Raw genomic sequence first — 22,735 nt, forward strand, 5'->3', positions numbered from 1 at the left:
TTTGTTGTCTGCACGTCCGTCAATCTGTGTCTGTGCAGTAACATTTAGAGACTTGAAAGTCCGAACATAGGGTTTTTTGGTCCAAGAAGACGGCATATAGATAATATGTGCTATTTAGGTTACCATAGATGAAATAAAAGTTGTACAAATGAAGCTATTAACAAATGCTTGTATGAATGCATAGGGTTGAAAGGTCAATGGGCAGCAATCTTGTCCTTACGTTCAAGTTCAGCAAAAACTTTTATAATGTTTTGTCGGGTTATTCGATCTCCGTTTTAAGAAATACTTACCAGGCTTTAAACGAAAGGAAACATAGTGACATTTTTTATAAGAATGTTTTTTATAAGCTGTAACGAATAAGTAATTAATGTTGACGTGCTGTTGCACACGCTCGTTTAAGTACGTAAGACTTCACTAATGTAGGCCTACCATTTTTACTGGATTTTCGATAGTAGGTGGACTCAACTCATCACTAAAATAATGCACACTTAGTGAGTAATGGGAACCCTGCTAGTGGTGTTTGATAACAAATGATGTGACAATGTGGGTCACATTGAGTGAGGCGGCAAGGGTATGGGAGGGGCAGAGCGTCGCGGCGTCAGGCTGGCGGGCGTCTCTCTACTGCGGCGCGTGGTGCCTTCATCCCATCCCCAACCCTCCTTATAGAATATGTATTGTGTCAAGTATTTCATAACAATCGTCATCTAAATCATCATACGTTAACTACCATTTTACTTACGTGTTTATCTTTAAACACGGATCGCTCTTTTACCTTTTCACCAGAAAATCAGCGGAGTTCTTCCTTAAACTAAAAGGAAGCTATTTATAAAGTTTCTAGTCTCTAGGACTTGTCTATCAAGCACAGATTGGCCGAAAAACGTGCAGATAAATGGAGTAATTGCCCTTTAACATTTTATCAAAAAGTCTATAGGATTCGTTCCTCTACCTACGAATTGAGTTTTCAGTCTCCAGGACCTTTCTATAAGGCGTTATGGTACAAACGGGTAGACGGACAGACAGACAGACAGAAAAACAGACTGTCCTTTGACCTTTTAACTCCATAATCAATAACGTTTCATCCTTCGACTAAGAGATAACAATATACCAAGTTTTAAATCTCTAGAAACTTTCTATCAAAAGTTATTCGTAGGGACGGAAGGACAGACGAATAGACAACGAATTCAAGAAGGCTCTGTCGGTAAATAATAATAAATGAAGTTTTTATCGTGTCTGCGCAGCTAAAAATATTAAAACCTTCATCTCGCAGTAATAACCTAGACGTCATCCTTGAAGTTTGCTTGTTAATCATTCTAAATTTATGCAACGAGCTGACTCTTCAAACTCGTATAGTGTAACTTTCTCGTTACTTATTTTTAATTCATATAAAAAGTACTCTGATCCGGCTTTTTAATGTATAGTAGTGCTAATAATATTCATGTACTTTCTTACCTACTCGATTTTTTTAAATCTTGCTTGTTAGCATGACTACATTACTATAAGTGGGTTTATATTGATTATTTAGTAAGGGAAAAGTATACAAGTTTTATTGAAACAATTATTCTTGTAACCGGCGCATTTTTGAGTAGTAAGCATATCATATTATCACTCCATGGACACGGCATAGAATGTTTGTTCGGCCATTGCATTGTCATACCCTATAAAATAACTATCAGACTAGTATAATGTTCCTGGCCAGGGATTCAGATCAGCCATACTAACCCTATGAAGGGCAACAAAAACTTAAATACTGAATTACCAAGATAGAAATATGCCACACCATGTGACGCGTAAAAGGGTTCGCTGAGGTTGAATGCAAGATTAGGATATAATCATTTCATTAGCTAATACGTTTTACTTTGTAAAATGTCAAAAAGGAGTTTAATTATGTTCAGTATTTACTCTGCGATTTCCTCGATTCCATTATGGTTAACCATAAGACTAATGCAAAAATGTTCACTAACGCTCAACCAAATTCCATGGAGTGACATGGGCCATCAAGGAACTCTATGTTGTTTATTTAGAAATGAAACTTCATGCAAAACTTCAGGTTTGGTCGTTCTGGAGATACAGTGCGGACAGGGAAATATATAGACAGATAGAAATTAATTATTTACAGCCTTCGAATGATGGGGTTTCACTATAGCTCAGCCAATTAATACTTTTAATACTATACTATAGTAATACTATAACAATTCTTCTCAAGAACAAGTAAAAAGTAATTATGAGAAAAATATGAATCGTTAGAAAATGTTACATTTTTTCTTTTATTTGATCACACAGATAATGTTTACAAAGTGTAGCATGGTTACAATGAATAAAAACACCTTACTGTTAAAATAAATATAATAGTTTCCTCAATATTTTGTTATTTTTCTTTGCAATTATGTTCTCTAATGCAATGATTTTTACTTGGAACATGCCACTTAACTCAGCCAACGCCACATAGAGTGCTCTTAAAGCAGTTATGAATTTCCCCTAAATAGGTCATCTCAAAGATATTTTTCTTGAGTGATATGTACAGTAGATATTGACACATTTGATACATATTATCTGTAAATTGATAGCATTGAATTCTTACTCTGAATGTCTGAATAAATCCAACAGTGCAATCAGGATTCTGGAAAATATCCAAGGGTAACGACCAGTTTAAGTTCAGCAGTTTTGGAGTCATTCAACTAGACTAATTTGAAATTGTTCACTCTATCGTAATTGCAAATAGAGACTGCAATTAGACTATCTGTCGAAAATTTAATTTAATAATAAATTAATTTTATTAAGCCCAGAATTAATCCGTCGTATTCGGTTCATGATTTCTGAAAACAGTTATTTATGAAAACAGCATGCCTGATTCAACGAAAAGAGCGCTGGGATTTCACATTATGGTAATGGGTGATCAACCTATGAGCAATTGACAGTTACGTGCACACGCCTTTAAAGAAAGAGATTTTTTAGCATACCGGAAACAAGACTAACAGCCTCTAAGAACTTCTGGACACTAGGCAGCACCTGCTTTTTTTATCTTTAAACTCCAAGGCTTCTCAGGCCTCTGGCGGCTTTCGGCTTCTGTAATTCTCGGGCTTTGAAATTTCCTGGCCTACCGGTAGCTCCTGGCCTCTGATAGCTCTCATCCTATAGCAGCTTGTGGCCTCTGGGTATTTCCTGCATTCCGGAGTTGCCGCTCTTAGGCAGCATCTAGCTTATGCCAGCTCTAGTCATCGAGGATCTCCTGGTCTTTGGGATCTCCCAGTCAATGATATCTCTCAGCGTTTAGAAGCTTGGAGAACCTGGCAGCTCCCGTCCTCTGAGCGCATAGGACTTCCAAACCCATAGTATGTCTAGGCCTCCGCCAACTCTTGGTTAATGGTTAATGGGACCTTGTGGCATCTTGATGTTTAAAACCCCTGACAACTCTCATCTGATAGGACCTTCTGGCCTTGGGCACTTCCGATGTCTGTCCCAGTGTTTGTTATACCATCAGAAAACTTATAATCTTTGTATGGTATATAAATTTGGTACGTTCTTGCCAATATGGTCAACTCTGGTATGTACAAACTTCCTACCTCTGAATGAATTCTGAATTATCTAACCTACTAGCTCTGAGAGGTAATTACGAGAGCAAAAATGTTTGCATAAGATGGGTTTAATTGGCTTACATGTTTTTATCTAATCAGGGTATCCATAGATTATATAAGCTAGATTTTCAGAATTCATTTTCTCTTGGGCTTATTTGTCCTGGGTTAATATTCGAAGAAAATTATGCTGTAGTAGAGTATTTCATTTACTGAATAAAACGTTAATACAGAATTCTAACAGAAATCATCGTATATAGCATATACAGTAATTGCTTTTAAAATTGTTTTAATCCTAGAGCTCCCCCTCCGTGAATGCTGAAAATCATTACAATTTTCTGCGCGATTGGCTCCAATTACGAACTTGACCTTCCCATTCTCTTATGACGACAATACCAAGTTTCGTAAAGACATGTTAAGTACTGCGTCCGTAATCGTGGTGATACATATAGGGAGCTGTTTACATTTATACATAATGATAAAACCTGATTATGGCTTATTGCTTATCACTTATTGAAATGTTGTGTTAAATGAATTTCCTGCACTACACAACACCAGTTGAAGTGATCGAGTTACTTCATGTTTGGGCAACATCGTGTGATCAGCAGACTTGTGGCTGCTTAGGCAGATGGAATCAGCTTGTTGTCAGCAACAGAGTACCGTTATTGTTACAAGCATGTTGATGCCATTCAAGGCTTTGGGAGACTGATATGTCCGATATAGTACTCTGATAATCGTGGATGAAAGATTAAAAGCTATTGTAAGTTCTGTATGGCGACCAAAGGAATGAATAACAAAAACAACAAGTTAACTCAATAGAAATGTTATTTGAAAATAGTCGTTATTTGTTATGAGTTACATTTATTTGGTAATAAACACGGAAACATAAATAGTAACAGCTTCAGCTTGGGTTAGTTAACTATTAAAAATGTAACTAATTTTATCGCTTTGTACCAAATCTCATCATAATTTCATTTCATTTCATTTATATTTTAAAAATACAAACCTAATCAAAGTATTGCTGTGAAAAGAGATATGTGTACGTGAACTTTTCAGTCTAAAGTCGTGCATTTCGGGCGCGTGTGGGGAATGTTGCGTGCTCGGGACCTTTAAGATAACTGCGCCCTACACCCATATGTCACAGTGTTAATGAAAATCAATAAGGCGGCCTAGAGTCGACTTACACGAGATCCTATCAGAATATCGGAAATAGAGTTGTCGTTGTGACAATATGTCTTTGAAAGAACTGGATATACAGACAGGACATTTTAAATATAATAGAACGCATCTGTTTGATACTATTTTTTTAGTTTGAACATGAGTAAATATTAATATATCTTTTTAAATAAGCAACTAATAATAACCTCAGCTCACTGTGCTTGAGGTCGCCCCTCTTGCTTGGAATAACGCTAAAGTATTGGCATTGGCTTAATGTTTTAGAGAGAAGTAACAATTCAAGAGATCTGAATATTAAACATGCAGATTAAGAAAACTGATCTCTTAAATATAATACCACGCCGAATTTTTAATAATTTTATTTTTAACGAAGTATCGTTTTAGACATAAGGTTATGGGCTTGAACCGCAACCGTAGTTCTTAATCAAGGAGCTTATTTTTCAGGTGGTAAAGGTGACGGTGAAATCTCTTATATTTATTTTTCGAAATTCATTTTTTGATTCGGGTTAAGGAAGGAAATAGATTTATTTGATTTCAACCAATAATTTGTTTTTAACTAAAACATGTTTTGTAAATTAATTTAGTTGAATATTACAAAGAAAGTTCATATCATATCCAATCGCTTTTCATAATAATTGGACCAATAAGAGATTGGAGTAAAGGATGTTATGAGCATCAACTCAAAGATCTGTGAAAATTACAGTCTGAGATATGGTCTTTCGCTGTGTGACGTAAATATGAGAACAATTTTAATTTGTATGTGTTCTATGTATTTAAATAGCTTATCTAGGAAATGTTTTCATAACATATATCTTACGAGGCAAAGGTCAAGAAGAACTATATTTGGCCATTTTCAGGCCTTCCTTCAGCGAACGTAATGAAGTTTCTCTCCGGAGGGTTATATTTCTGGACATACAATATATCTTGCAAGGTAATCAGTCTGGTAACAATAATGTTTAGCAATTATTTAGGGTGCTTTCTATAGAAATAATGGAGCTACGTTATTTTCCTTCATCCCCTTGTACCAAATGGACGAAATACATGGGGTTGGAGATATCTAGGGTCGTAGTAATAGATACTCGGCATTTCAAAGTTTACTTATAAGTTTAATTATAGCCAATTAAACCTACAAGCACCACTTTAAGATGTTAAAATAAAATTATGACTTACCATTTTGCTACCAAAATTAAGTAATAATGAACTTAAATGATATCTTGGAGGGTGAGCCTGGTGGTTTCAATGTTCTTTGGAATTTTGCCTGCGAACTTAATCACTTCATAAAACTAAATTGGCTTCCCTTCACGTTGATGTCGACTCACACACCGCGGCGTCAGTATCTAGACTTGACATAGCAGCTGTAGGTAAGAAAAGGAATAGTGAATCAAGTAGTCCTGAAACAATAATCATTCTAGCACTCAAGAAGTGGGATAAGAACTTGATCTCAAGGTTGTACTCAAAGTACTTGGTCCCAAACTCACCAATAACAAAATCGATTCGGGAGCAGCCATTTATTGAGACGTCCTATAATCACGACGTGGTCTCGTCAGATGAACATCGTCACAACTATATTTGGATTAATCTGGCAAATTAAACCTCATCAATAAAAAGTAAGTTATTTCACTTTTTACAAATTTACTTTATATTACATTCAAAATAGTAGTCGCTCATGAATGGGCAAATTTATAATACGAAAAATCTAAATCTTTCTTATGGAAAAGACGGCCGAGGTGGTAACCGGTAGAACGGCTACAAAGTTCAAGAGAGAAAAATTCACTACGCGTTCCAATTACGAGTAGATTATGATTCCAAAAAGAATATAGATCCAAAAACATCGGATAAAAATAATACTAACCATTAACGAGTAACAGGCTTGCCAAAATACACATATATAATGCAACTAAATAACGGTATACCCTCAAGAGATATTTTTCTTGAAAATTAGTTTGCGACCTATCAATCAACTAGCAACAATGTCAAATTTTTACAAGTAAAATTAAATTTGAAGCATTAACCGAAAATTCAGCAAAACTAAAAATAAACAGTACTTGTTACAGACGCACGAGTTTACAAAATGAGATCAACTGTAAATCATATTGAGATTAACATATTGCTTACATCCGGAATTTGCCAAGATTCCAATCAAGAAGTAAGGATTTCCAGAGGAACTAGTTAACCATGCAAATGTTTAGTTCCACTTAATACTCCAATCAGTGAAGCCTCTGAAATCTGACACTGCTCAATCTTGACTCTTAAATTGTAGAGTCCACGTCCGTCTGAAGAGATACAGCAAGACCGAACAGTAGAGTAGACCTACTAGATACCAGATGCTGCACTAGACGGAAGGTAAAATGGAGCTAAAATCAACATTCACATTGATCCACTCTTCCCACCATAGTTGACAGAGTTGTTCACACCAGCATAAAAGAGATTACATAGTCCACCGTATGAAGCCTGGACATATAGAATTTACATTTTCTTCTAGATTAGCGTGAACGAGATTTTGTCACTATACTGGATTCAGCGAGTGTTGAGAGTAATGGACCTTCACTGCCGAGGTGTGTTGACACGACGATCACGTGTGGCCATATTCCCATAAATGTTTCATCGCTGATATGATCGGTGTATGGTTTGTAATAAACCCCTGAAGAAACGTCCACCTTTTCTACACTATGTGAGGTGTCACTAATTTTTTTCACCGAAATTCTGAAAATTCATTCCATCAACTGCCAACGTGATCTTTACCCGGTTTCTCTCCCCAATCGGTCACAGCACCCGAGGCTCTGCACGGTGTGGGCGAGGCTTCACTCTAAAGACTCGGTGAATCCATTATAGGTCTCGAGCCTCAGCACTTCTTCTGTTTATCTGATATTGAGTCTGAGCTGCAAACGTGTTTTAACCCTTTCGATTTTGTGTGTTATTTATATATACAGTAGCAGTTGCCTACGCCTTCGCACGTAATTACACAGGCTTTGCAAGTGTATGAGCACTGTGGTTCGAGTAAATTTGATTTCCTACGACAATGTTGAGTTTGTCTTGTTTCTCAGGTCGACAAAATTTACATACATACACATGTCTGAGAAGCCTACTTCGGTCATAAAGCGTCTACGTACGGCCATTTTAGATTGCTCCCATTCTAAGATATTTCTGATACCACAATTGTGTTTGCTTCGTTGCCCTGTTCAAGAAGATATATACATAAGCAGGTCTGAGAAGCCTACTTCTGTCAAAAAGCAACAAATATGGGTTCTGTAACAGCATTTAAACATTTTACTATACATATAGTAACATTTTGATAGTAACTTTGACATATAAAATACAGTTCTGACCAAGCATTGTATACTTAATATATAATACTAAATCTTTGTGAAATAGTAATTGGTGTATATATCTCCTACTTAAGACTCCAACGTCTCTTCAGGATATACAACCTGCGTTTAGATCTACAATCGGTTTTAAATTGTATAACATGATACAATATATATTGTATAAGCATTATCGATCGTAATGCATGCTTTTTATTCCTAAGAACAGGTTTGGTTGCCAGAAAGGCATTTTTGTTTTAAGAAAGTAATTGAAATGTACAGCATTTTCCTTTCCACGTGGTTAGTTGTTTAACACTTTTTTACAGTAATTTAAAAAGTAATTTTTTATTATTTGTTTTTTAAAAATTCATAAATGCGTCACAATTTTCTATGTGCACCATAATTGTTGAAGTCAAACCAATTTTTTGTACTCTGTTGTTGCTGATAGAAGTAAACCTGCAGTTGATTTGACCATTGAGTTCAACTCTGCAACGTAATCCAGAGGAAGTTTTTTGGGGGGAAATCCATTACTGAGGTGTTCACTTGTAAAGTGGTCACCTTTAAAAAACGGAAGACTGAAATAACCAGGTACAAAAACAAACAAAGAAGAAACAGGTGAAGGTCGGTCACCTGTGGCGCGTGCGCTTGCCACCCCCTGCTCGCCACCCACCCCACACTACCCTTAGCTGCCGGTCTCAGTAGCTGTGTCACGGTGGACGGCACAACCGTCTCTCATCCTTGGATACCGACTTACAGGTTAGTTTACGATACTTGCCAACTCTCACACTGTTGCTGTATCCAGAATTTCACTAAATGCACTAATTGTTTAATGTCTCCACTGTGTTAAATATTATTTGGTCTAATCAGTAATTAAAAACAATTAAATATATCAGACCATCCAAAATTGAATTACTTCATACAGTTAGTGATAAGCATATGTATTTTATCTTAACGGTAGTTGAAAGAATATCACGATATAGTTCACGATATCACGACAGAATGAGAGAGTATGCAGTAAAATGTGCAGTTGAGAGAAAGACAGGTGGTCGTGACACTCGCTACTGGGTCTGCTTCATGTCGTACACATGTTTAATGCACCTTAGTACTTTTATATTCGCTGTTCGTAATAAAATATGCTTCATGTAAACGTAGTATTATAATTATTGAAATTAAGAAATACACTGACGTAAAGCCAGTTGTACTTAGTATTCTAATAAGTTAATTACCATTATGTAAGTTGTATATTATACTGCTGGAAGTAAAGATTAAATGTTATTTTACACTTCTGAAACCCTTCATATGAACAGTGTACTATTTCATATAATCTCTATATGTTACGAACTGATACTATTATAGAAAAATGCAATCAATTGTGTGTTGGTCATTTTATAAGAATTTTTTAAAATATTAAAAACTATATACTGTATATACCTATATCCGTATACTTCTTTCATAATATTTGATAGTTATATTTAATAATTCCTTAAATGTTCATTCATGAATTACAAATTTGTTGGCATTTCACGAGGTGTCTCAATTTAAATATTTTATACGTACATTTTACATATACATTAGGATGTTCATTACGCAACCTTATGAATAGCTGAATTGGTTATGGAATTATACTCGTAAGAGATATTTTAGAAGCAATCTCTGTCAATACGAATATACTAACCATCAGTAACGTTTTATTGACAGTAACCTATCAAAATTGACAGTTGCATTCGTCAGAATCAGCTCTTGTCTGGAACTGCTACTGGAACCTGAGTCGCGGACTTTACACTATGCAAACTTTTCTACGTTATGTCAATCCTGTTCTACATTCAAATTTGTTATTTTGGTATGGCACCTGATATATCTGATCTTCATCAATTACTACGCAATCAATTACTGCATAGCATATGCATAATGCTAATCACTATTTGCAAACTACATACAGCCTACTGCATTAAGCAACTAGGCTACGAAAGTCATATTTTCACGGGCAAAGAATTTATTTACAAAGTAAAGGAATGTGAATGGATGCAAACTTGACAATATCCTACAGTAAACAAACTCGTAATTTTCGGAAACCCGTTAAGTGGTTGAACTTCGTACCAATAAAAACGCCTAAGTGGTCTTGTGGTATAACCCCCCCCCCCCCCTCCGGACATAGGAGACTTGGGATATGACTGTGTATGTTCGAATTCTGCTCCTCGCTTACGGATTGTTGGAATATCGTAGATGAAATTAGGGTTAATCCTTAATTATTGTCGGTGAACTTGGGCGATGCTGAGTGACGCTGTTAGTGGTTCGCAAAGCTAGCGTCTGTCTAGTCATGTTGTGACAGTCCAGGTTGAATGCTTCCCTGCTCTGAGAGTCACTAATACTATATACACATAGTCGCTCCGCCGGGACCAGAATCTGTATCACCTGCCGTGCGAGATTACTACCATGACACCACAGAGCCTTCCTTTACTTGCTGTCCATAAATTATTTGACTGTTTCTGTCACACATGTGTTTGAATAACAAAACCATTGACCAACCAGTTTCAAACAACTTTTAATATTCATTAAAGATTTTTAAGTGGCAACAGACTAATTTAATATATATTTGACTCATATCTATATATTTGTAATAGTGGCAATTTAAAAAGAAAATTGATAACAATACCTGCTTACGTTGTCTTGAACACCGTGTTAAGTAAGGAGATCTTCTATGTGGTTTATGTGTAATAATGAATTTGGGTGTCAGTTGAGGAAAATGTGAAGTTTTACCGAGGCATGTATAGCCGGGGTGGGAAAAACATTATTATAACAAATAATAAGGGTTTAGAAGAAGCAATGTTTAATAATATAACAAATATTTTAAGATCAAAGCTGAATATGTTAATAATGGTTGCACTGTTATGTAAGAAAAATATGGAGGAATATTATTAAGGAACAATGTAAACCAATGTAATTATGCTTCATTAAAATTCATGTAATTTGAAATTGACTTAGTTTACAAAGATCAAAGTGCAAACAAGTGTATTTCACCTCTTTTGCCGACAGCGGTGAAATTTAATTGTGATTCAAAATGTATACTGTAATACATGTGCATTTTAAATTAGTTTTAATATGTAATTTGAGGACTATTCATTTATTTGTTCACAAACCAGAAATACACGTACGTGTTTAGGCAAACAACGTACTAAGTGCTGCGTGATAATAATGTTTAGAGTGAAGACAGGTACACGATATGAACTGAATCAAACAAATGTTGTTGTACCTTGTAACCGATAAGCCCTTTATCGAATGGATATCCAAGCATTAGTTTATATTTTCCGCCTTTGTTGGTATTTACATCAATTTATAACATAAATTCTCTGTGCATTTAACGAACAATTCAGGTATTTACTTCACGTTTCCGCAAAATTTTCACATATTTATTACTTTGAAATTTATTAGATATTATATATTTCATAACAAAAATAATAATCTGTGAGATAGGAGGATAACGGTATTTACAGTTTTAACAGTACGCTACGGAAAAATAACAATAAGTGCACGAATGACGAAATCATTATCTCGGATTTAGAAACTAACTCAACTTGTGTACCTAAAAACTTCATGGAAATTTGTAAAATTTACGATTAGTAGAGAGGAAATCCTCCTCCACGAACGGAACTTGCACAGGTTTGTTTGGATCTACGCATCCACAACTTCACATGATAAATGCAGAACGGTTTAGGCTGCAGCTGTAGATACCCAGGAACGCATTGTAAATGCTAGGAGGGAAAATCAGCGCTCTAGCCAACTTTGTAGATGTTTCTAAGACAGGATTTTTCTCATCAGATGAAACGAGAGTTGATATCCAGAAATGCAAAGTTTGTAATATGTGGTAAAAGTCTCTCATGATGGTCGAAAGTAAGTAGTGCATCTGTCACATTGTTTACCTATCCAGTCATTGCAATCTCAGTTCGGTAAAGGAACATCGGTTTTTCATATAGGAATTCAAGTCAATTTTGTGTGTCAATTAAATGACTAGAATAGACGGCAGAACTTCAATTTAGGGAGCAGGTTTAACGCATTCAAATGTATATCCAAAAGATATAGCGGTCAGATCCTACTCATAAGTTACTAGATCCCAAATGAATGTAAAATAACTAGATAGTGCCTCTGAGGTACAATAACTGGTCGACAAATACTCGTACAATTCTAATGCTGTGCCCTCACAACAACTAGAAGACGCCCATTATGTGGGAACACAATATAGTAACTTCCAGAATTGATCATAACTTTTACTAACGTACTTTAGATTCACGTGTCACCATCTCCTTACTTTTTACAAAAGGATATCCCACTTTCGCCCTATATACAACAGCCTATATTGCTTGGAAATGCCCTTTATCCAGTCTTCCAAGCTCACACCCACCATATGGAAATCCCGCTTGGTAACCTATAAAGGGCAAACTATGTTTATAACGAGGATTCTTGTACATTTAATTTTACTGACCTTAGTTAAGATTACATATGTGGAAGAGGTTTAGTGGACTGTTTCGTAGTGGAAGTCCTATAACTCTAAAGCTATTAGATGACGAAGAAAATGATATCTGGAATTTCACACTTGTGAATCTCTCTATTCACCTTATTTGGATCCATTTCATCGAAAAGCCCTTTACCAGGTCGTACACTCAAATTGTATAGGAACTAGAGGAACGCGATGAAAGGAATCATGTAAGGATGGATTTAGGAGATAAATATTGAAGAGGTATCCCAATCAGTTAAAAAGCATGTCTAGATTTTTAATCCTGTAATTAACAACAGAACGGTCCGGGTGGACAACCTGATAAACTTACTTACTCACCGAAGCATTTTAGGCCAGGTTCAACAACCAATAGATTCTCTACATATTAGGAAGTCTAGATCTTAGGCACGCATTCAGCCCACGGAAGCAGGCTCGGCGTCAGAATGTAAGCCTGCTTGTGTTACGGACCTCAACAAATATGTTTACAACTTGTATTATAGCTATAGTTATTTTAATAAACAATAAATACTGTGGACGCCACAATGTTGATGTATTACACATGAAAAGTTTGAAGCTATTATGGCATGAGATGAGTTCCAAAACACTTCCATACTATAAATCTCGAGTTTTAGGTATATATTTGAATATAATAATTTCTTTCAATTACAGTTATTGATATCGGAGATAGTAAGATTAACCTAATCAAATTAATTGGCTTCAGAGTCTCATCCAACAAGGCACGTGATTTTCCGTGATGTGGACACATAACAAACATCAATGGTCTCAGGAATATTTGAAGGTGATAAATTATGTGTTAGGATTTCTTACCTCTAGTAAAATGATATATTTCAGTAGTGCTCGTGCTTGAGGTCGTGATCCTCCAAACTTCGTGTAAGATTTTAGGTGAGGACACTTCTCTTCACGACTTTTTGACCGATAACAAGAGGCGAAAGGTTTTTAATTTTCGACTTTTATAAAAGCCTAATTTTTCATAACTATTAAACCAAAACAGAGTGTTTGGGGTGATTCAGATTTACCAAAATGCCAATCATTGGCCTCGTAACTTTTTTGTAATTTTGAATTGGAATGGATAAATATCCGTTTCACAAATGTGGTGAAACGAATTTCTAACAACTGTATAGGCAGTATTTTTGGGAGTGGTTATGCTACATAAAATCACACCGTATATTATTTACCATGGCCATTCCGTTTGATTGTTGTAAGCATTTTGGTCATGGTGCAAACAAAATTATAAACTGTAGCTCCACACAAATTTCTTCCAATACTTTCACTGACTGCCGTAGAAAAGCAAGGATGTGAGTTCCCGATGTGACGTTTATCAGAAGGTATGAAATATCTCTTACTTGATTGATTATATTCTGGCTTTAGGAAAGTCCGGGAACTTCTTACTGTCTAGTGACAAAGACTTTTACTTCTCACGATTCTTATGGACAACTTCCCGTCTATCTAGCTAGAGGCTAGGAAATTATAGATCTGGCAGTAAACAAAGATACTTTGTGATGGGAATGATATTTACTATTACCACATCTGACCTGAAGGATATTCTGAGATATTTTAGCTTCGATATGAGATATCTCAATATCGTCTTATTTGTTTTGCTGACGAATTTCCCATTAAACCGGCTGCATAGTAATTTAAATTATTTAAACCAATAAGTCAAAGAACAAGTAGTAACAATATACTAGTTAAAGCGACAACATATTCAATAAAATTTTACAATCTAATACCAACATCTAAAGCTGATAATGTTCTTTAAAGCCAATTAGATATACAAAAGTGTAAGGATTCTCGTGGCGGGGATAGTTATGTCATAAATTGTTAGGGAACTTGTGAGGGAATAATTAAATGAACAAGGTTTCCCTTCTCCACACCTGTTTAATTAACTGTTAACTGTTAAAGTTGCTGACGCTCCGTAAAAACGCGAACAGCCATACACTGTAGAGGAACAGCAGTTCGATTTTGTAAGATCAACAAAAAGCAATCAAGTGCTTAGCGAGCTTTACAATTCAAATACGATTACTGAAGTGATCAACTTGTTGAATGTCAGTTATTCTGAATACATGGGTGTTGTGAGGAGTGTAGACGTTTTAGTTACAAAGATATATTTATTTATTGAACGAGCTTTCATTTAGCTCACTTAGCTGCCAATCACTTTTGAACATTTTAATATCGAGACTTGTCATTGAGAAACACAATTCCTTCGGAATAAAAGTAGGTGGTATCTAAATAAATTATGTATATGAAGCAAATTGTGTAGAAAACGTGTTAAACTATGATCTATTTATACAGTAGGAACATTTTTTAGTTCACAAAAGACGATAAAACATAAAAAAGAACAAAGGGACTGAATAGTCAAAGTTTATAATCATCCAAATTTCAATACTAAAACTGTGTAACTGTTTTTACAGCATTAATGTCTCTGTTATAAATCACCTTCAGTGCAGTAGGTTATATTTCATAGTAAAAAGTGTTCATGATTTGTGAGGTTTTAAAAGAAACATCATATTCCACTTATTCGATCGTGCACGACAGTAATATGTATCTTACTACCCTCAACACATTTCACTGGACATTGAAGAGTTCACCACTCTATAATCACAAGAGAGGTTGCAGTGTCCTGTGTCAACTATCTCATAACTCTTGCTGTAAATTGTGCTCTTGTGCGTAATGACTTATATTTTCAACACAAGAGTTCATATTGAGGACGGTAATGTTATACCGTATTTTGATAGCAATGTTCCACCACTTAACATATTAATTGAAACATGTCTACGATTTTAGGATCCATTCCACTATTTTGAAGTCCAAAACATGATAATTTTATCGACAATTGGAATTTACAGGAAGTTAAAACAGTACAAGCTACTGTCGTCAATTCTGATGGGCTTTTATTGACGATCTCGGCGGCGGAAGCTATTTTAGTAGGTGGGAGATTTGGTCTGTAGTACCGTTGTCCACAACTGCTGCACCTTACCATAGTACTTTGTTTTCCTAGTGTTCAAGTAGAGAGTTAATTTAAAGCTAAGCGATTAGAAATGAGATCTTAGTAATGTTAACTTTATAAAAATGATTAATTATGTTGTTTGCATTATGTATTATCATAATATGACATCATTCTATAATATTATTGCTATGTAGTGTATGTAGTGCTATAAGTACAATATATGTGTAATACACATGTAAATTGCACTGTCTTAGTAATTACCAAACAAAATTAAGAATTTTTTTCCGATCAGGTAAATTGTCTCTTTTAAATCTTATTAGAGTTTGGTTCTTTGCTTAATTTGACTTTCTTCTACTCAATACGTATTTTTTAAAGAAATAACTGCCGAAACCTTTAATTAAAAATACATTATGTATTCAATGACTGTCCTTTATCTAATACAAACTACCAGTTCAAAGAGATTAATTAATCTCTCAGAGACTGAGTACTTAGGAAACTGTAATGCTGCGTTAACTCCAAGGTTTAAACATTGGTTAATTTTAATTAATTTTGCGTACCAATATGATACATAACTGAACCCTTCAATGTTGGTTTGCTACTGACTTGATATTGACTACTTGACGTGATACTGACTTACTAATGACAAATCAACACACATTATTTTCCTCTATAACGTACAGGTTATTGACAAAAGATTCGGCAATTCAATTTAATTATATTTAAGTTCTAGCCGGTAACCGCGGCTTCGCACGCTATTTTAAATATCGAAGTCCTTTTAATACTTATTAAACGCACTTATGATGAAATATGATGACATTTTCCAGACAGTAAGTAGGCTTATATCAGTTACATATTATTTCATATATCATGGTAATTGTGGAATTCATAACATTAAGAGGATCAGAGTTGAACCTGACTTTTCGATCACATTTTGCAAGTTTATAAACATTTTTGGTTCTAACCAATTATTATATTGCCGACGCCACAGATGATCAAGAAAAGGCAAATACCTATATCTCGAAAACCTACCTTTCGATCAAAAAGTGTTTAGTTCTATCCCATGTCATATGCTTAGATATTGTCGGTCTCAGATATTTCCAGTGCCATAGTAGGGTTTGCCTTGTTATTCCGACGAAGTATAATTATATACATACTTAGGACTGAGAAGCTTACTTTGGTTGAAATGTGCCTACTTCCGACCGTTTCCATTCACTTCCGGCGCTACAGTTGTTTAGCCGGTGCCTTATTGCCCCGATAAAAATACTATACGTATAGCTTTTACTATGTACGTATAGTCAAGTAAACAGATGTTTCAGCCCCTTTTCCAACAGCTGTTAGTGTCAGTTAAATTAGGATTTTAAAGCATAGAAACTATAATTTTTTACGAATTCCAAAATATACCTGGTAACTTTTCCGAACTATCTTTTCATATAAACCTTCCTCGTATGTCAACAAATATTTTACAAAGAGCATTAGAGGGATTGGACTAGCCATTCTCGAGATTAGAGCTTAGCACACCCGTTTTCCATTCATTTTTATTTATTTATATTTATGTCGAACACAGTAAAATAAAAATATCGAGTTTCAAGCCGAAAAATAAAATTTTTTGGTGACAAACCGACATTACTAAAGAGTATTTCAATTTTAAAATAATGTTCATGCTAGTGTAGCAGAATAGCATCCTTCCTATAATACGTTTAAGGACAATAATAAACCAGCAGTTTTGTGGTCTCTCTATCAATAATCTTTTTTCATTTTCATCCTTAACGTTTACGAGAGTTGTAGTGAAGGATTTTAGAGTTGTATTTCAGCGTATTTATAAAAATTTTGCATAGATATAAAAAAGAAAAAAATTCAAAAACCCATAAGGGATATAATATGTCAATACGTTACTTTAAATTCAAAATATACTTTTAATTTAACTTTAGCACTATTAATATTGGTCTTGTTCCTACTTATATTTAATATAATTGAATTCATTTCCTTGTTATCTTTTCTACTTAAAACATAACATTTTTTTTTAATGGAAAAGATCCATGAAGTATACTACATTTTAAAAATTAAACATTCACATTTCTTTCCCTTTTTAAAACTGGGAGTTTCTTCTTCCTCTCAATGATATTATGTAATAAAATTGTTGTATTGTTTTTAACTAAATTCACAATATCTTTAAAGAACTACAATTTTGAACTGAAATAGAAACGTAAAATACTTCTATGGCAAACACGAAGGATATAAATAGGCTATAGAGTGGGCAGAGAGATTGAGAGAGAGAAAAGAAGAAAGAGTAAAAAAAACCAAAAGGATCACACGTGAGACTGAACGAACGCTTGGTTTTGGAAACTAGAGACATTATTCTCGGCAGGTAGGAGCAAAGTTTTTAATTAATGACGTTCTGTACGACCCGACAAAGACAAAACTCGGTGTGGCTGGATCTGAACTACACTTCTGCAGTTGCAACCTCATTCTCTCTCACTGGTCCCAATCGTAATGTGTTGTTGTACTCTAGTTGTTTTTGTTTCATTTATCAACGTGTGTTATTGGCTGTATCTGAACTACACAACAGCATTTGCAACCTCATTCTCTCTCACTGGTCCCAATCGTATTATGTTGTTGTACTCTAGTTGTTTTTGTTTCATTTATTAACGTTTGTTATTGGCTGTATCTGAACTACACAACAGCATTTGCAACCTCATTCTCTCTCATTGGTCCCAATCATAATGTGTTGTTGTACTCTAGTTGCTGTTGATTCATTTATCAACGTGTGTTATTGGCTGTATCTGAACTACACAACAGCATTTGCAACCTCATTCTCTTTCACTGGTCCCAATCGTAACGCGTAGTACTCTCGTTGTTTTTATTGCATTTCTCACCAGAGTACTGAACTCACCCAGTGTCGTAAATTTGAATATGTCAAGCTTATTATTAATTGAAATGCACCATCATCAAACTGAATGTTCCGAATATATACATGAAGATTGAATCTGCAAAAGTTGAAATCTGTAGATTCGAGATATCGTGCGGACAGACAATTAGGCAGAGAGACAGAAACTTTTCCAGCCCCACTAGAGGTAGGCTTTGCTAAATTTCAGCCAATAAAATAAGATGGTTCTATATGCACTTGAGAGTGTACCGAATTGTGTTTCTGTGAATAGTCAGTTAACTGTTTATGTTCGTTAATTCTGAAAAATAATTGCGAAAAGATCGTTAGCCAACGACGTGTGGCCGAGTAAGCGAATTTGAGGTTAGATTCTATAAGATGAAATGATCTGACAGCACACATCAGGCAGCTGACCTTGACATTGGTGATATTTACTTCTTTTTCTGCAATATTACACTTCAAAAGAAATTAAAAACAGCATGAAGACAACACAAGATGTTATAGGGCACTTTTCAGCTATTTAACTTTCGAGTTCATAATTTATTTTTGTCTAGTTTACACCAACTTCTTAGAACGACCGATTCCGCTTGATTAACTGTGGCTGTGAAAAATCGTCTACCTGGAGCACTTCGAGGTTGGTGTACTTCTCGGTTGGCCCGCGTTGTGGGGCCTCAGTTTCACCACCAGAAGGTTTACATTTTCCGTAGCTGACATGTCCGTCTTGTCCCTCAGTCTTTAAATTGAATAAACTTGCTTTGGGTAGCCCCTGTTAATAGCCAGGACATCCTGCTTGGTAAAAACATACGAACTATTGTCATCAAAGGTTAGTGCCAGTTTGAGAGACAAGCTCCCCGGAATCAAATTCATTGCCAATTTTAACCATTTTAAAACAATTACAAAAAATCTGAAAGGTCTCAGACCTAATTTCGATCGAATGTCATCATGAGTATATATAAAAGTATATCAAGTTGTATAATAAAAGTTGTCAGAGCATGTACATTTGGTGAAATGGGCAAACATGTTAGATAGTTGTTTCGTTACTTAAAACTATGTTTGTGTCACAACTGTTCTATCATGATAACAATTATTGAATTAGCTATAAATGATAATTTTGCATAACAAATTATGCAATCACATGCAACCTGCATGACTTTTGTGGCAAGTGTTCGAGTTCTGTGATCAGCAGTGTGTGATACAGATACATGGAAACCATATCGACATTGAATTTCCAATTGTCTGTCGTCCCTTTGTTGTCTTCCATACTCTTTTAGGAAAGCAATTGATCTAAATATGAAATAACTGAATCCAGAATAAATTCTAAAAGGAGTATATTACAATCATGTAGTTTTGGCTGTGAGATTTGGACTTTGCTAAGGAGACAACATAATAGCATGAAGGTACCTGACATTTATGTTGCTGCCATGGCCAAGTATTGATTTTTAATCACTAAGTTTTTGATGCCTGTAAATGAAGATAGATTCCAACTTTCAAAACTTGTGTTCTACTTTTTAACGTGTAATAATCCCAAATATCTGAAATCCTGTTATCCTTTTACGTGCAACTTTCTAAAGTGCGGATTTTTGCTTATACCTAATCAAAATACGCTTTTGGCTGCTTAATACCCAATCTTGGCGAAGACTAAGGCTAAAAGGTCTTTGGTTGTTTATACATTCAAATTCTACATGAAATTTCTTCATTTAAACTGTGTACATAGACGATAAAATTATAGGGGATTTTAAGAAATTCAGGCGATGGAGGGATGAGAGTCCCTCGAGAGGATACGTCTAGATTGTTATTTATCTCATCTATAACAGGACGTGCTGATAAAAACGTTTGAGAAACGACGTGACAACCCACAGCCTTCTGTATCGGCCTGCGCTGCCTACGGCCAAATGAATGATCAGTTATTCAGTAAAACATACATAAATTCTCAATAGTAAACCAGATTTTATCAACTGGCAGATGCAAACAGACACATATTTAGGTAAAAATGGATTACATTCAACAAAAACAATGTTATCAAAATGTTTGGATTAAAAACTGTGTTGTGTGCTTTTTTTCTCCAGAAATGTTTTAGGACTCTGTTTAACACCAATATGCAATATTGAACTGTTATTCGGCAACTTATAACGTTCATTATTGCTAGCTGGTCATAATTTACTGAGGCTTAAATAAAGAACGAAATGTTCAAATTAAAGTGACTGTTTATGTGTTAGGCTGAAGTTTTATTTTATGAAAACATATTACATTTTTATGGCTAAAGATAATTTTTTGAGTTTTTAGATTTCAATTTTATAGAAACCATTCTTAATTTAGTCTGTATCAGTGTATGATTGCGACCATTATTTAAATTTGTTATACAAATATTATGCTAAATCATATTACATTATTTCTGTTATAAACAAACCCAAACCTTTGAGTGAACCCTTACAAAAACGATTCATTAGAAAAATGAAGCATTTGATAAGACGCCTTAAAATGTTTGACTTTTAATTTTTAATTTAATTGTTGATTTGTACAGATTTATAGATGTATAGTAAATTTACAACAGACATGTGCATGCTCGCTTGTATCAAACATTCTCAAATACACCAAGGATCAAAGAAAACATCGATTGATTATAAAACAACAACTTAATGAGAGTACACAGTTAACTCTGCCCCGCCGGTGTAGCTCATGGATATAGTAGTTCGATCAGTAGTTCAGCAATACCAATCGGCTAAAGGTCAGCCCTCTCCCCCCTGTTTGCAACTAATTATCACCGGGTGACTGTTGGCCACATTGTCTGACAGGATCGGATTTACTCTCGACCTGCACAATCGATAGACCACACAATTGAACACAAATACTGTACTCTATATCAATTGTGTTGAATGGATAACTAGCTGTAGAAGGGTTGGCAAATGAGTATTGTTAGGATGACCAGAAGAGGGTATTTTACTTCTGCACAATAAACCTACTCAAGCCGTAGTTATTTGGATTTATACCACTATTATTAATTTATTTCTCCGTTAAAACGTTAATTAAATTATTGCTTGTATTTTAAATACAGTCGTTTAAACACATGGATGATTCGCTATGGTGAGATCTATATTCTCTTTTCTTATTGTTGGTTCACACAGAAGTAAAGCGGCAAGGCAAAGGGAGATGACTATTGATTTGCGATTTACAAAGGATATCCATCAAGCTATTTCACAATCCCGAATTTACGACTTTAATCCTATAAACTGTCCGTGATGACCATTTGTGTGACAGAGATGTGATAAATCCCATCAGAAATATCTCACTACAGTAGTAGTTTTCTCACTCGCTATTGTATAGTTTAATAAGCCGCAATTACTGGCTAAACTTTAGATAAACCTATCACTCCTGAGGCTAGAAAATGCCATTTCTGTCTGTCTGTTTATCTGTCTTTCTCTCCGCAGGATATCTCGAAAACTAACTCACCGATAAACTTGAAATTGTACATGAAGCTTCAGTTATATATGAGGAATAATGAGTTCGATTATAATACACGACACTCCATATATTTTGTCAGAGTACTAGCAAAAAATATTTTTACATTAGTAACTATGATGGCAACGACAAAATAGTAGAACAAATACATTTTCTAAACATAAAGTGTAAAATTTAAAAAAAATAATAATATTTTCGATTTCGTGAAACAATTTGTTCGCTTTCCCTTATAAGTATACGTGTTCTTGAGGATATTTCGTGAATTTAGCCATTTTCTAACCGACGTGTGTTAGTTTGAAGATAGTTTCTGTTGGATATAAATCAATGTTCACCTATTCTGTAATCTAATGAACCAGCTCCGATTGTTCTGACAGTAATTTATGTATACTTTCTCTTACTTTTGGATTATTTCTCTTTTATTTAAATTATTACTAGAATATCGTAGAATACCGCAAAAGTTCGTTTACGTTTGTTACATATATATGCTGGATGTATTCAATTTTTAGTTTATATTTATATCACACTAAGCAGTGCATTTATTTATTGTTAATGTATGGTAACAATGCTCAAAGAATCAAGTTTATTAGTGCTGCTGGACTGACTTAAAGAACTCTAATCCTGCACACATACGTGGAGTCTCTGCAGAAATTATTCCAATTTTCTTTTTACACTTTTTGAAAGTCAAATATATTTATGTATTGTTTGGAAATAAATAAATTAAATTAAATAAATGTAGTGTTGATATTTTACGTTTTAATCTAACAATATTTGTAGGTGATAAGCTTAATATACAAAATGTTATATTGTGTCTCTTTATTCGTTATTATACGGGTAGTATTCCTTAATACACAGCTACTGTATTTGAATATATTGATATTTTAAATTTTCAATCATAGA

General features: G+C 34.7%; 1 protein-coding gene across 1 annotated transcript in view; it reads left to right on the top strand.

Moving 5' to 3' along the window:
- Positions 1 to 8,735: 8,735 nt before the first annotated feature.
- Positions 8,736 to 22,735, top strand: part of LOC124357339 (transmembrane protein 151B-like) — a 127,379-nt gene continuing 113,379 nt past the window's right edge. Inside the window, exon 1 of the mRNA XM_046809035.1 lies at positions 8,736 to 8,803. The gene's annotated coding sequence lies outside the window, so the exon portion shown is untranslated. The remainder of the gene's footprint in view (positions 8,804 to 22,735) is intronic.

This window comes from Homalodisca vitripennis, chromosome 3 (genome assembly GCF_021130785.1).
Source record: "Homalodisca vitripennis isolate AUS2020 chromosome 3, UT_GWSS_2.1, whole genome shotgun sequence".
Classification (NCBI taxonomy): domain Eukaryota; kingdom Metazoa; phylum Arthropoda; class Insecta; order Hemiptera; family Cicadellidae; genus Homalodisca; species Homalodisca vitripennis.